Consider the following 14,934-nt stretch of genomic DNA (forward strand, 5'->3'; position numbering starts at 1 on the left):
GCTGAGGAGTTTCCGCACACTGTACACATCATGCATGATCGGTCTGCACCAGAAGAGCTTACAATCTAATGTCTCTCCACATTATATTTCCCTGCACCCATCTAGTAAACCCCCCGAACAGGGGGAGCTCTGTGTAGAGGATACATAGCGTAACAATGTAATCCGCACGTGTGGCGTTGTGGTGCGGCCGTACCGCGGCTATCACTGCGCGCTGCCATTCATGAAGTCCCCATTTCTGCACCGACATGAATATCCGCCTACAATACGCTACAGATATGCCACGCCTAATTCAGCAACAAATATGTGTGAACATAGCCCAACACTGATACATTGTAACAAACCCTCACTTTAGTATTAGCCCTTTAGGAGATTTTCGTTTCTGGATATAAACAAGAGTGTTTCCATTCACGAACAGCAAGCAGAGATTGTAATAGTAGTAAGGCATTGAAGTTGTATTCCCTGATGCTACAAACAGGGGCAGAGCGGTGACAATCTCAGGAAAGGTGAGGGGTCACTAACGTGATGAGATGACGCAACGCCACCCTATTGGGAAGAGCAGCATCAGTCTGGCAGCCGCTTATCACTCGGTTGCCATAGAAATACAAATGTCATGTGACAGAAGTTTTCATCAGTTAGGGTCCCGTAATCGGAGACCCCCAACAAAGGTTGACATGAGAAGGGGCAGCTCCAGTCTACAAGGCAGGATAGTTACTCTGTACACACTGGCTCGGTACGCAGCTCCCCTGCCATGCCCCGGTCTCTGGGGGAGGGGCTGTACCTGTAATTATTACATTTCGTTTACATCTGCTTTGGAGTTTTCGGTAGGAGATTCTGTCGCGAATTCCAGAAAAAAATATAGCACAGCATGGAGCGCTACTTATCGGGTAAAATGACGGGCCCCTCACTGGGGTCTATCGGCTGCTGTTGGTGTCCGTCAGGTGACGTTCCTGGCAGTGCCATCATTTTCATTTTCTGTTTATATGACAGGATAAAAAACACGGATGTGAACGCAGCCAAGCGCCCATTCATTACAGCTGCCATAAAGCGCACACCCTGCTGTACGGTCTATACCAACAATACAGGAAAGAGAGGCCCCCAATACAGCCCCCACCAGAGAAACCTTTACAAGGCACCTCTCTCGTTTCCCATAAATCAATAGTGCATGAATGATAATTACCTTTGTAATGTATCTTTTTATAGAAAAATGCCCTAGACCTGGTTATTGCAGTGTCTGGAGCTGTTCAGAATCTCTGCACTCACTGAAACACTACAACGAGGAGCCAGGAGGGGGCGCCGCACTAATCACAATGATCAAAGAGGGTCCCAGATCATGAACTCCCATCAATAAAAATACATCTGTAGAAAGTTTCTGAGTGTGGTGATCCGATGACGGGGGGTGAAGATGGGCAGCCCAAATGCGGGGCCGTGAGATAAGCGGGTGAAGGGCACAGAGGAGACATTCTACAAATGTGTTACTTTCTGACTCTCTCCTTGCTTCGCCGACTCCTTCCCCCACCCTCTCCTCATATATAAGATAGCCCCTCAGATGACTACGTATATTCTTCAGATTACATTCTGCTGAGCGGTCTATCACCTCCTCCGAAAGAACATTCAGGTTCTAAATGACGTTCTTCTGCCTGGAGAACTGCATCACAGAGGAACAGTAGAGGATGGACGTCCACCACCAACCGTTATCCATGATGGAAACAGGCGGAGGAACCCGGGGAACTCAACTGGTGTCTAAGGGGACTGCACATTCAGCCTCAGAGTCACCAAACCTACTCATACAACAACCCCAAATAATATATCACCAACCCGGTGCCCGATACAATGTTATATATCTACAGACGAGACCCGGTGTGTGATACAATATTATATATCTACAGACGAGACCCGGTGTGTGATACAATATTATATATCTACTGACGAGACCCGGTGCCTGATACAATGTTATATATCTACAGACGAGACCCGGTGTGTGATACAATATTATATATCTACAGACGAGACCCGGTGCCTGATACAATATTATATATCTACAGACGAGACCCGGTGTGTGATACAATATTATATATCTACAGACGAGACCCGGTGCCTGATACAATATTATATATCTACAGACGAGACCCGGTGCCTGATACAATATTATATATCTACAGACGAGACCCGGTGTGTGATACAATATTATATATCTACAGACGAGACCCGGTGCCTGATACAATATTATATATCTACAGACGAGACCCGGTGCCTGATACAATATTATATATCTACAGACGAGACCCGGTGCCTGATACAATATTATATATCTACAGACGAGACCCGGTGCCCGATACAATATTATATATCTACAGACGAGACCCGGTGTGTGATACAATATTATATATCTACAGACGAGACCCGGTGTGTGATACAATGTTATATATCTACAGACAAGACCCGGTGCGTGATACAATATTATATATCTACAGACGAGACCCGGTGTGTGATACAATATTATATATCTACAGATGAGACCCGGTGTGTGATACAATATTATATATCTACAGATGAGACCCGGTGTGTGATACAATGTTATATATCTACAGACGAGACCCGGTGCCTGATACAATATTATATATCTACAGACGAGACCCGGTGCCTGATACAATGTTATATATCTACAGACGAGACCCGGTGTGTGATACAATATTATATATCTACAGATGAGACCCGGTGTGTGATACAATGTTATATATCTACAGACAAGACCCGGTGTGTGATACAATATTATATATCTACAGACGAGACCCGGTGCCTGATACAATATTATATATCTACAGACGAGACCCGGTGCCTGATACAATATTATATATCTACAGACGAGACCCGGTGCCCGATACAATATTATATATCTACAGACGAGACCCGGTGTGTGATACAATATTATATATCTACAGACGAGACCCGGTGTGTGATACAATGTTATATATCTACAGACAAGACCCGGTGTGTGATACAATATTATATATCTACAGACGAGACCCGGTGCCTGATACAATATTATATATCTACAGACGAGACCCGGTGTGTGATACAATATTATATATCTACAGACGAGACCCGGTGTGTGATACAATATTATATATCTACAGACGAGACCCGGTGTGTGATACAATATTATATATCTACAGACGAGACCCGGTGTGTGATACAATATTATATATCTACAGACGAGACCCGGTGCCTGATACAATATTATATATCTACAGACGAGACCCGGTGCCTGATACAATATTATATATCTACAGACGAGACCCGGTGTGTGATACAATATTATATATCTACAGACGAGACCCGGTGTGTGATACAATATTATATATCTACAGACGAGACCCGGTGCGTGATACAATATTATATATCTACAGACGAGACCCGGTGTGTGATACAATATTATATATCTACAGACGAGACCCGGTGCCTGATACAATATTATATATCTACAGACGAGACCCGGTGCCTGATACAATATTATATATCTACAGACGAGACCCGGTGTGTGATACAATATTATATATCTACAGACGAGACCCGGTGTGTGATACAATATTATATATCTACAGACGAGACCCGGTGCCTGATACAATATTATATATCTACAGACGAGACCCGGTGCGTGATACAATATTATATATCTACAGACGAGACCCGGTGTGTGATACAATATTATATATCTACAGACGAGACCCGGTGCCTGATACAATATTATATATCTACAGACGAGACCCGGTGCCTGATACAATATTATATATCTACAGACGAGACCCGGTGTGTGATACAATATTATATATCTACAGACGAGACCCGGTGCCTGATACAATATTATATATCTACAGACGAGACCCGGTGTGTGATACAATATTATATATCTACAGACGAGACCCGGTGCCTGATACAATATTATATATCTACAGACGAGACCCGGTGTGTGATACAATATTACATATCTACAGACGAGACCCGGTGTGTGATACAATATTATATATCTACAGACGAGACCCGGTGTGTGATACAATATTATATATCTACAGACGAGACCCGGTGCGTGATACAATATTATATATCTACAGACGAGACCCGGTGTGTGATACAATGTTATATATCTACAGACGAGACCCGGTGTGTGATACAATATTATATATCTACAGACGAGACCCGGTGTGTGATACAATATTATATAACTACAGACGAGACCCGGTGTGTGATACAATATTATATATCTACAGACGAGACCCGGTGCGTGATACAATATTATATATCTACAGACGAGACCCGGTGTGTGATACAATATTATATATCTACAGACGAGACCCGGTGCCTGATACAATATTATATATCTACAGACGAGACCCGGTGTGTGATACAATATTATATATCTACAGACGAGACCCGGTGTGTGATACATTATATATCTACAGACGAGACCCGGTGTGTGATACAATATTATATATCTACAGACGAGACCCGGTGCCTGATACAATATTATATATCTACAGACGAGACCCGGTGCCTGATACAATATTATATATCTACAGACGAGACCCGGTGTGTGATACAATATTATATATCTACAGACGAGACCCGGTGCCTGATACAATATTATATATCTACAGACGAGACCCGGTGCGTGATACAATATTATATATCTACAGACAAGACCCGGTGTGTGATACAATATTATATATCTACAGACGAGACCCGGTGCCTGATACAATGTTATATATCTACAGACAAGACCCGGTGCGTGATACAATATTATATATCTACAGACGAGACCCGGTGCCTGATACAATATTATATATCTACAGACGAGACCCGGTGTGTGATACAATATTATATATCTACAGATGAGACCCGGTGCCTGATACAATATTATATATCTACAGACGAGACCCGGTGTGTGATACAATATTATATATCTACAGATGAGACCCGGTGCCTGATACAATATTATATATCTACAGACGAGACCCGGTGTGTGATACAATATTATATATCTACAGACGAGACCCGGTGCCTGATACAATATTATATATCTACAGACGAGACCCGGTGTGTGATACAATATTATATATCTACAGACGAGACCCGGTGTGTGATACATTATATATCTACAGACGAGACCCGGTGTGTGATACAATATTATATATCTACAGACGAGACCCGGTGCGTGATACAATATTATATATCTACAGACGAGACCCGGTGCCTGATACAATATTATATATCTACAGACGAGACCCGGTGCCTGATACAATATTATATATCTACAGACGAGACCCGGTGTGTGATACAATATTATATATCTACAGACGAGACCCGGTGTGTGATACAATGTTATATATCTACAGACGAGACCCGGTGTGTGATACAATGTTATATATCTACAGACGAGACCCGGTGCCTGATACAATATTATATATCTACAGACGAGACCCGGTGCCTGATACAATATTATATATCTACAGACAAGACCCGGTGTGTGATACAATATTATATATCTACAGACGAGACCCGGTGCCTGATACAATGTTATATATCTACAGACAAGACCCGGTGCGTGATACAATATTATATATCTACAGACGAGACCCGGTGCCTGATACAATATTATATATCTACAGACGAGACCCGGTGTGTGATACAATATTATATATCTACAGACGAGACCCGGTGTGTGATAAGTTTTTCTCCTGTATGTCACACAGAAGCTGTTCATCTTAATGTTTGTGATGCTCATTATCCGGTTCCGGTCTAGGATCTAGTTAAACGAGTTTTGCCGCATTTTATCGGATCATCATGATGATGTTTTGTCTCTCTACATTGCTTTCCTTCTTCCTACTGAGTTGTATCCTTTAATGTTCTTGTCTCTTTGCCACTTGGTTACAAATAAAATATGATCCCTGACAATTTGTACGACAAACGCTTCATTTCATCTGCTGGAAAATTCTGAAATATTAATGTTGGCATCAGGCTGCTGCTAAACCGTCTCTATGTTCACTAAGTGATAATCAAAACCTAAAGCCGGGAGTCAGATCTACAATGTGGAGGAAAGGTGCAGCCCATATGGAAGGATAATATCATATGCCATGTTTATGGGCTCCACGTGGACAGGTCACAGCTGCTCTGAATTCACCCGGGTGCTGGGTAGACAAAGGATGTTAGTCGCCTACGCTATTAATTCAATCAAAACGACGGAACCCTCTAACAACGGAGACAAACGGAAGCCAATGGAACCGGATCCGTCACCATTAAAATCAATGGTGATGGAAATGGAAACCTATGGTTTTCGTTTGTGTCCGTCAGGGCTCCGCTCCAACGGAAATTCGGAACAGAGCCCTGACGCAGATGTGAACAAAGCCTTATTTAGCAAGAAAGAAAACTATTGCAGGAGCGGTTACCTGCTGTGAGATCAGGGACCTAGGACTATACTGACTGGGGATTAGTAGCAGAGCTCAGCACACACTACAGGAACAATACTAACAACCGGGTGGAGTTCTGTCAACAAGGAGTGCAGCTCTCCCCAACACTCAACAATACACAGGACAGACTCTACAGAGCTCCCCAACACTCAGCAATACACAGGACAGACTCTGCAGAGCTCCCCAACACTCAGCAATACACAGGACAGACTCTGCAGAGCACCCCAACACTCAGCAATACACAGGACAGACTCTGCAGAGCTCCCCAACACTCAACAATACCCAGGACAGACTCTGCAGAGCTCCCCAACACTCAACAATACACAGGACAGACTCTGCAGAGCTCCCCAACACTCAGCAATACACAGGACAGACTCTGCAGAGCTCCCCAACACTCAACAATACACAGGACAGACTCTACAGAGCTCCCCAACACTCAGCAATACACAGGACAGACTCTGCAGAGCTCCCCAACACTCAGCAATACACAGGACAGACTCTACAGAGCTCCCCAACACTCAGCAATACACAGGACAGACTCTGCAGAGCTCCCCAACACTCAGCAATACACAGGACAGACTCTGCAGAGCTCCCCAACACTCAGCAATACACAGGACAGACTCTGCAGAGCACCCCAACACTCAGCAATACACAGGACAGACTCTGCAGAGCTCCCCAACACTCAGCAATACACAGGACAGACTCTGCAGAGCTCCCCAACACTCAGCAATACACAGGACAGGCTCTGCAGAGCTCCCCAACACTCAGCAATACACAGGACAGGCTCTGCAGAGCTCCCCAACACTCAGCAATACACAGGACAGACTCTGCAGAGCTCCCCAACACTCAGCAATACACAGGACAGACTCTGCAGAGCTCCCCAACACTCAGCAATACACAGGACAGACTCTGCAGAGCACCACAACACTCAGCAATACACAGGACAGACTCTGCAGAGCTCCCCAACACTCAGCAATACACAGGACAGACTCTGCAGAGCTCCCCAACACTCAGCAATACACAGGACAGACTCTGCAGAGCTCCCCAACACTCAGCAATACACAGGACAGACTCTGCAGAGCACCACAACACTCAGCAATACACAGGACAGACTCTGCAGAGCTCCCCAACACTCAGCAATACACAGGACAGACTCTGCAGAGCTCCCCAACACTCAGCAATACACAGGACAGACTCTGCAGAGCACCCCAACACTCAGCAATACACAGGACAGACTCTGCAGAGCTCCCCAACACTCAGCAATACACAGGACAGACTCTGCAGAGCTCCCCAACACTCAGCAATACACAGGACAGACTCTGCAGAGCACCCCAACACTCAGCAATACACAGGACAGACTCTGCAGAGCTCCCCAACACTCAGCAATACACAGGACAGACTCTGCAGAGCACCCCAACACTCAGCAATACACAGGACAGACTCTGCAGAGCTCCCCAACACTCAGCAATACACAGGACAGACTCTGCAGAGCTCCCCAACACTCAGCAATACACAGGACTCTGCAGAGCTCCCCAACACTCAGCAATACACAGGACAGACTCTGCAGAGCTCCCCAACACTCAGCAATACACAGGACAGACTCTGCAGAGCTCCCCAACACTCAGCAATACACAGGACAGACTCTGCAGAGCTCCCCAACACTCAGCAATACACAGGACAGACTCTGCAGAGCTCCCCAACACTCAGCAATACACAGGACAGGCTCTGCAGAGCTCCCCAACACTCAGCAATACACAGGACAGACTCTGCAGAGCACCACAACACTCAGCAATACACAGGACAGACTCTGCAGAGCTCCCCAACACTCAGCAATACACAGGACAGACTCTGCAGAGCTCCCCAACACTCAGCAATACACAGGACAGACTCTGCAGAGCTCCCCAACACTCAGCAATACACAGGACAGACTCTGCAGAGCACCCCAACACTCAGCAATACACAGGACAGACTCTGCAGAGCTCCCCAACACTCAGCAATACACAGGACAGACTCTGCAGAGCTCCCCAACACTCAGCAATACACAGGACAGACTCTGCAGAGCACCCCAACACTCAGCAATACACAGGACAGACTCTGCAGAGCTCCCCAACACTCAGCAATACACAGGACAGACTCTGCAGAGCACCCCAACACTCAGCAATACACAGGACAGACTCTGCAGAGCTCCCCAACACTCAGCAATACACAGGACAGACTCTGCAGAGCTCCCCAACACTCAGCAATACACAGGACTCTGCAGAGCTCCCCAACACTCAGCAATACACAGGACAGACTCTGCAGAGCTCCCCAACACTCAGCAATACGCAGGACAGACTCTGCAGAGCTCCCCAACACTCAGCAATACGCAGGACAGACTCTGCAGAGCTCCCCAACACTCAGCAATACGCAGGACAGACTCTGCAGAGCTCCCCAACACTCAGCAATACGCAGGACAGACTCTGCAGAGCACCCCAACACTCAGCAACACGCAGGACAGACTCTGCAGAGCTCCCCAACACTCAGCAACACACAGGACAGACTCTGCAGAGCTCCCCAACACTCAGCAATACACAGGACAGACTCTGCAGAGCTCCCCAACACTCAGCAACACACAGGACAGACTCTGCAGAGCTCCCCAACACTCAGCAATACCCAGGACAGACTCTGCAGAGCTCCCCAACACTCAGCAATACCCAGGACAGACTCTGCAGAGCTCCCCAACACTCAGCAATACACAGGACAGACTCTGCAGAGCTCCCCAACACTCAGCAATACACAGGACAGACTCTGCAGAGCACCCCAACACTCAGCAATACACAGGACAGACTCTGCAGAGCTCCCCAACACTCAGCAATACACAGGACAGACTCTACAGAGCTCCCCAACACTCAGCAATACACAGGACAGACTCTACAGAGCTCCCCAACACTCAGCAATACACAGGACAGACTCTGCAGAGCTCCCCAACACTCAGCAATACACAGGACAGACTCTGCAGAGCTCCCCAACACTCAGCAATACACAGGACAGACTCTGCAGAGCTCCCCAACACTCAGCAATACACAGGACAGACTCTGAAGAGCTCCCCAACACTCAGCAACACACAGGACAGACTCTGCAGAGCTCCCCAACACTCAGCAACACACAGGACAGACTCTGCAGAGCTCCCCAACACTCAGCAATACACAGGACAGACTCTGCAGAGCACCACAACACTCAGCAATACACAGGACAGACTCTGCAGAGCTCCCCAACACTCAGCAACACACAGGACAGACTCTGCAGAGCTCCCCAACACTCAGCAACACACAGGACAGACTCTGCAGAGCTCCCCAACACTCAGCAATACACAGGACAGACTCTGCAGAGCACCCCAACACTCAGCAATACACAGGACAGACTCTGCAGAGCACCCCAACACTCAGCAATACACAGGACAGACTCTGCAGAGCACCCCAACACTCAGCAATACACAGGACAGACTCTGCAGAGCACCCCAACACTCCGCAATACACAGGACAGACTCTGCAGAGCACCCCAACACTCAGCAATACACAGGACAGACTCTGCAGAGCTCCCCAACACTCAGCAATACACAGGACAGACTCTGCAGAGCACCCCAACACTCAGCAATACACAGGACAGACTCTGCAGAGCACCACAACACTCAGCAATACACAGGACAGACTCTGCAGAGCACCACAACACTCAGCAATACACAGGACAGACTCTGCAGAGCTCCCCAACACTCAGCAATACACAGGACAGACTCTGCAGAGCTCCCCAACACTCAGCAATACACAGGACAGACTCTGCAGAGCACCCCAACACTCAGCAATACACAGGGCAGACTCTGCAGAGCTCCCCAACACTCAGCAATACACAGGACAGACTCTGCAGAGCTCCCCAACACTCAGCAATACACAGGACAGACTCTGCAGAGCTCCCCAACACTCAGCAATACACAGGACAGACTCTGCAGAGCTCCCCAACACTCAGCAATACACAGGACAGACTCTGCAGAGCTCCCCAACACTCAGCAATACACAGGACAGACTCTGCAGAGCACCCCAACACTCAGCAATACACAGGACAGACTCTGCAGAGCACCCCAACACTCAGCAATACACAGGACAGACTCTGCAGAGCTCTCCAACACTCAGCAATACACAGGACAGACTCTGCAGAGCTCCCCAACACTCAGCAATACACAGGACAGACTCTGCAGAGCTCCCCAACACTCAGCAATACACAGGACAGACTCTGCAGAGCTCCCCAACACTCAGCAATACACAGGACAGACTCTGCAGAGCACCCCAACACTCAGCAATACACAGGACAGACTCTGCAGAGCTCCCCAACACTCAGCAATACACAGGACAGACTCTGCAGAGCTCCCCAACACTCAGCAATACACAGGACAGACTCTGCAGAGCTCCCCAACACTCAGTAATACACAGGACTCTGCAGAGCACCACAACACTCAGCAATACACATGACAGACTCTGCAGAGCTCCCCAACACTCAGCAATACACAGGACAGACTCTGCAGAGCTCCCCAACACTCAGCAATACACAGGACAGACTCTGCAGAGCTCCCCAACACTCAGCAACACACAGGACAGACTCTACAGAGCTCCCCAACACTCAGCAATACACAGGACAGACTCTGCAGAGCTCCCCAACACTCAGCAATACACAGGACTCTGCAGAGCACCCCAACACTCAGCAATACACATGACAGACTCTGCAGAGCTCCCCAACACTCAGCAATACACAGGACAGACTCTGCAGAGCTCCCCAACACTCAGCAATACACAGGACAGACTCTGCAGAGCTCCCCAACACTCAGCAATACACAGGACAGACTCTGCAGAGCTCCCCAACACTCAGCAATACACAGGACAGACTCTGCAGAGCTCCCCAACACTCAGCAATACACAGGACAGACTCTGCAGAGCTCCCCAACACTCAGCAATACACAGGACAGACTCTGCAGAGCTCCCCAACACTCAGCAATACACAGGACAGACTCTGCAGAGCACCCCAACACTCAGCAATACACAGGACAGACTCTGCAGAGCTCCCCAACACTCAGCAATACACAGGACAGACTCTGCAGAGCTCCCCAACACTCAGCAATACACAGGACAGACTCTGCAGAGCTCCCCAACACTCAGCAATACACAGGACAGACTCTGCAGAGCTCCCCAACACTCAGCAATACACAGGACAGACTCTGCAGAGCACCCCAACACTCAGCAATACACAGGACAGGCTCTGCAGAGCTCCCCAACACTCAGCAATACACAGGACAGACTCTGCAGAGCACCCCAACACTCAGCAATACACAGGACAGACTCTGCAGAGCTCCCCAACACTCAGCAATACACAGGACAGACTCTGCAGAGCTCCCCAACACTCAGCAATACACAGGACAGACTCTGCAGAGCTCCCCAACACTCAACAATACACAGGACAGGCTCTGCAGAGCTCCCCAACACTCAGCAATACACAGGACAGGCTCTGCAGAGCACCCCAACACGTAGCAATACACAGGACAGACTCTGCAGAGCTCCCCAACACTCAGCAATACACAGGACAGACTCTGCAGAGCTCCCCAACACTCAGCAATACACAGGACAGACTCTGCAGAGCTCCCCAACACTCAGCAATACACAGGACTCTGCAGAGCACCCCAACACTCAGCAATACACATGACAGACTCTGCAGAGCTCCCCAACACTCAGCAATACACAGGACAGACTCTGCAGAGCTCCCCAACACTCAGCAATACACAGGACAGACTCTGCAGAGCTCCCCAACACTCAGCAATACACAGGACAGACTCTGCAGAGCTCCCCAACACTCAGCAATACACAGGACAGACTCTGCAGAGCTCCCCAACACTCAGCAATACACAGGACAGACTCTGCAGAGCTCCCCAACACTCAGCAATACACAGGACAGACTCTGCAGAGCACCCCAACACTCAGCAATACACAGGACAGACTCTGCAGAGCTCCCCAACACTCAGCAATACACAGGACAGACTCTGCAGAGCTCCCCAACACTCAGCAATACACAGGACAGACTCTGCAGAGCTCCCCAACACTCAGCAATACACAGGACAGACTCTGCAGAGCTCCCCAACACTCAGCAATACACAGGACAGACTCTGCAGAGCACCCCAACACTCAGCAATACACAGGACAGGCTCTGCAGAGCTCCCCAACACTCAGCAATACACAGGACAGACTCTGCAGAGCACCCCAACACTCAGCAATACACAGGACAGACTCTGCAGAGCTCCCCAACACTCAGCAATACACAGGACAGACTCTGCAGAGCTCCCCAACACTCAGCAATACACAGGACAGACTCTGCAGAGCTCCCCAACACTCAACAATACACAGGACAGGCTCTGCAGAGCTCCCCAACACTCAGCAATACACAGGACAGGCTCTGCAGAGCACCCCAACACGTAGCAATACACAGGACAGACTCTGCAGAGCTCCCCAACACTCAGCAATACACAGGACAGACTCTGCAGAGCTCCCCAACACTCAGCAATACACAGGACAGACTCTGCAGAGCTCCCCAACACTCAGCAATACACAGGACAGACTCTGCAGAGCTCCCCAACACTCAGTAATACACAGGACTCTGCAGAGCACCACAACACTCAGCAATACACAGGACAGACTCTGCAGAGCTCCCCAACACTCAGCAATACACAGGACAGACTCTGCAGAGCACCCCAACACTCAGCAATACACAGGACAGACTCTGCAGAGCTCCCCAACACTCAGCAATACACAGGGCAGACTCTGCAGAGCTCCCCAACACTCAGCAATACACAGGACAGACTCTGCAGAGCACCCCAACACTCAGCAATACACAGGACAGACTCTGCAGAGCTCCCCAACACTCAGCAATACACAGGACAGACTCTGCAGAGCTCCCCAACACTCAGCAATACACAGGACAGACTCTGCAGAGCTCCCCAACACTCAGCAATACACAGGACAGACTCTGCAGAGCTCCCCAACACTCAGCAATACACAGGAGAGACTCTGCAGAGCTCCCCAACACTCAGCAATACACAGGACAGACTCTGCAGAGCTCCCCAACACTCAGCAATACACAGGACAGACTCTGCAGAGCTCCCCAACACTCAGCAATACACAGGACAGACTCTGCAGAGCTCCCCAACACTCAGTAATACACAGGACAGACTCTGCAGAGCTCCCCAACACTCAGCAATACACAGGACAGACTCTGCAGAGCTCCCCAACACTCAGCAATACACAGGACAGACTCTGCAGAGCTCCCCAACACTCAGCAATACACAGGACAGACTCTGCAGAGCTCCCCAACACTCAGCAATACACAGGGCAGACTCTGCAGAGCACCCCAACACTCAGCAATACACAGGGCAGACTCTGCAGAGCTCCCCAACACTCAGCAATACACAGGGCAGACTCTGCAGAGCTCCCCAACACTCAGCAATACACAGGACAGACTCTGCAGAGCTCCCCAACACTCAGCAATACACAGGACAGACTCTGCAGAGCTCCCCAACACTCAGCAATACACAGGACAGACTCTGCAGAGCTCCCCAACACTCAGCAATACACAGGACAGACTCTGCAGAGCTCCCCAACACTCAGCAACACACAGGACAGACTCTGCAGAGCTCCCCAACACTCAGCAATACACAGGACAGACTCTGCAGAGCTCCCCAACACTCAGCAATACACAGGACAGACTCTGCAGAGCTCCCCAACACTCAACAATACACAGGACAGGCTCTGCAGAGCTCCCCAACACTCAGCAATACACAGGACAGGCTCTGCAGAGCACCCCAACACGTAGCAATACACAGGACAGACTCTGCAGAGCACCACAACACTCAGCAATACACAGGACAGACTCTGCAGAGCTCCCCAACACTCAGCAATACACAGGACAGGCTCTGCAGAGCACCCCAACACTCAGCAATACACAGGACAGACTCTGCAGAGCTCCCCAACACTCAGCAATACACAGGACAGACTCTGCAGAGCTCCCCAACACTCAGCAATACACAGGACAGACTCTGCAGAGCTCCCCAACACTCAGCAATACACAGGACAGACTCTGCAGAGCTCCCCAACACTCAGTAATACACAGGACTCTGCAGAGCACCACAACACTCAGCAATACACAGGACAGACTCTGCAGAGCTCCCCAACACTCAGCAATACACAGGACAGACTCTGCAGAGCACCCCAACACTCAGCAATACACAGGACAGACTCTGCAGAGCTCCCCAACACTCAGCAATACACAGGGCAGACTCTGCAGAGCTCCCCAACACTCAGCAATACACAGGACAGACTCTGCAGAGCACCCCAACACTCAGCAATACACAGGACAGACTCTGCAGAGCTCCCCAACACTCAGCAATACACAGGACAGACTCTGCAGA

General features: G+C 48.9%; 1 protein-coding gene across 5 annotated transcripts in view; it reads right to left on the minus strand.

The window, feature by feature from the left end:
- NCOA3 (nuclear receptor coactivator 3) overlaps positions 1–14,934 on the minus strand; it is an 86,336-nt gene that overhangs the window by 46,132 nt on the left and 25,270 nt on the right. The gene's annotated exons all lie outside the window — the stretch shown is intronic.

Source organism: Rhinoderma darwinii, chromosome 13 (genome assembly GCF_050947455.1).
Source record: "Rhinoderma darwinii isolate aRhiDar2 chromosome 13, aRhiDar2.hap1, whole genome shotgun sequence".
Lineage (NCBI taxonomy): Eukaryota > Metazoa > Chordata > Amphibia > Anura > Rhinodermatidae > Rhinoderma > Rhinoderma darwinii.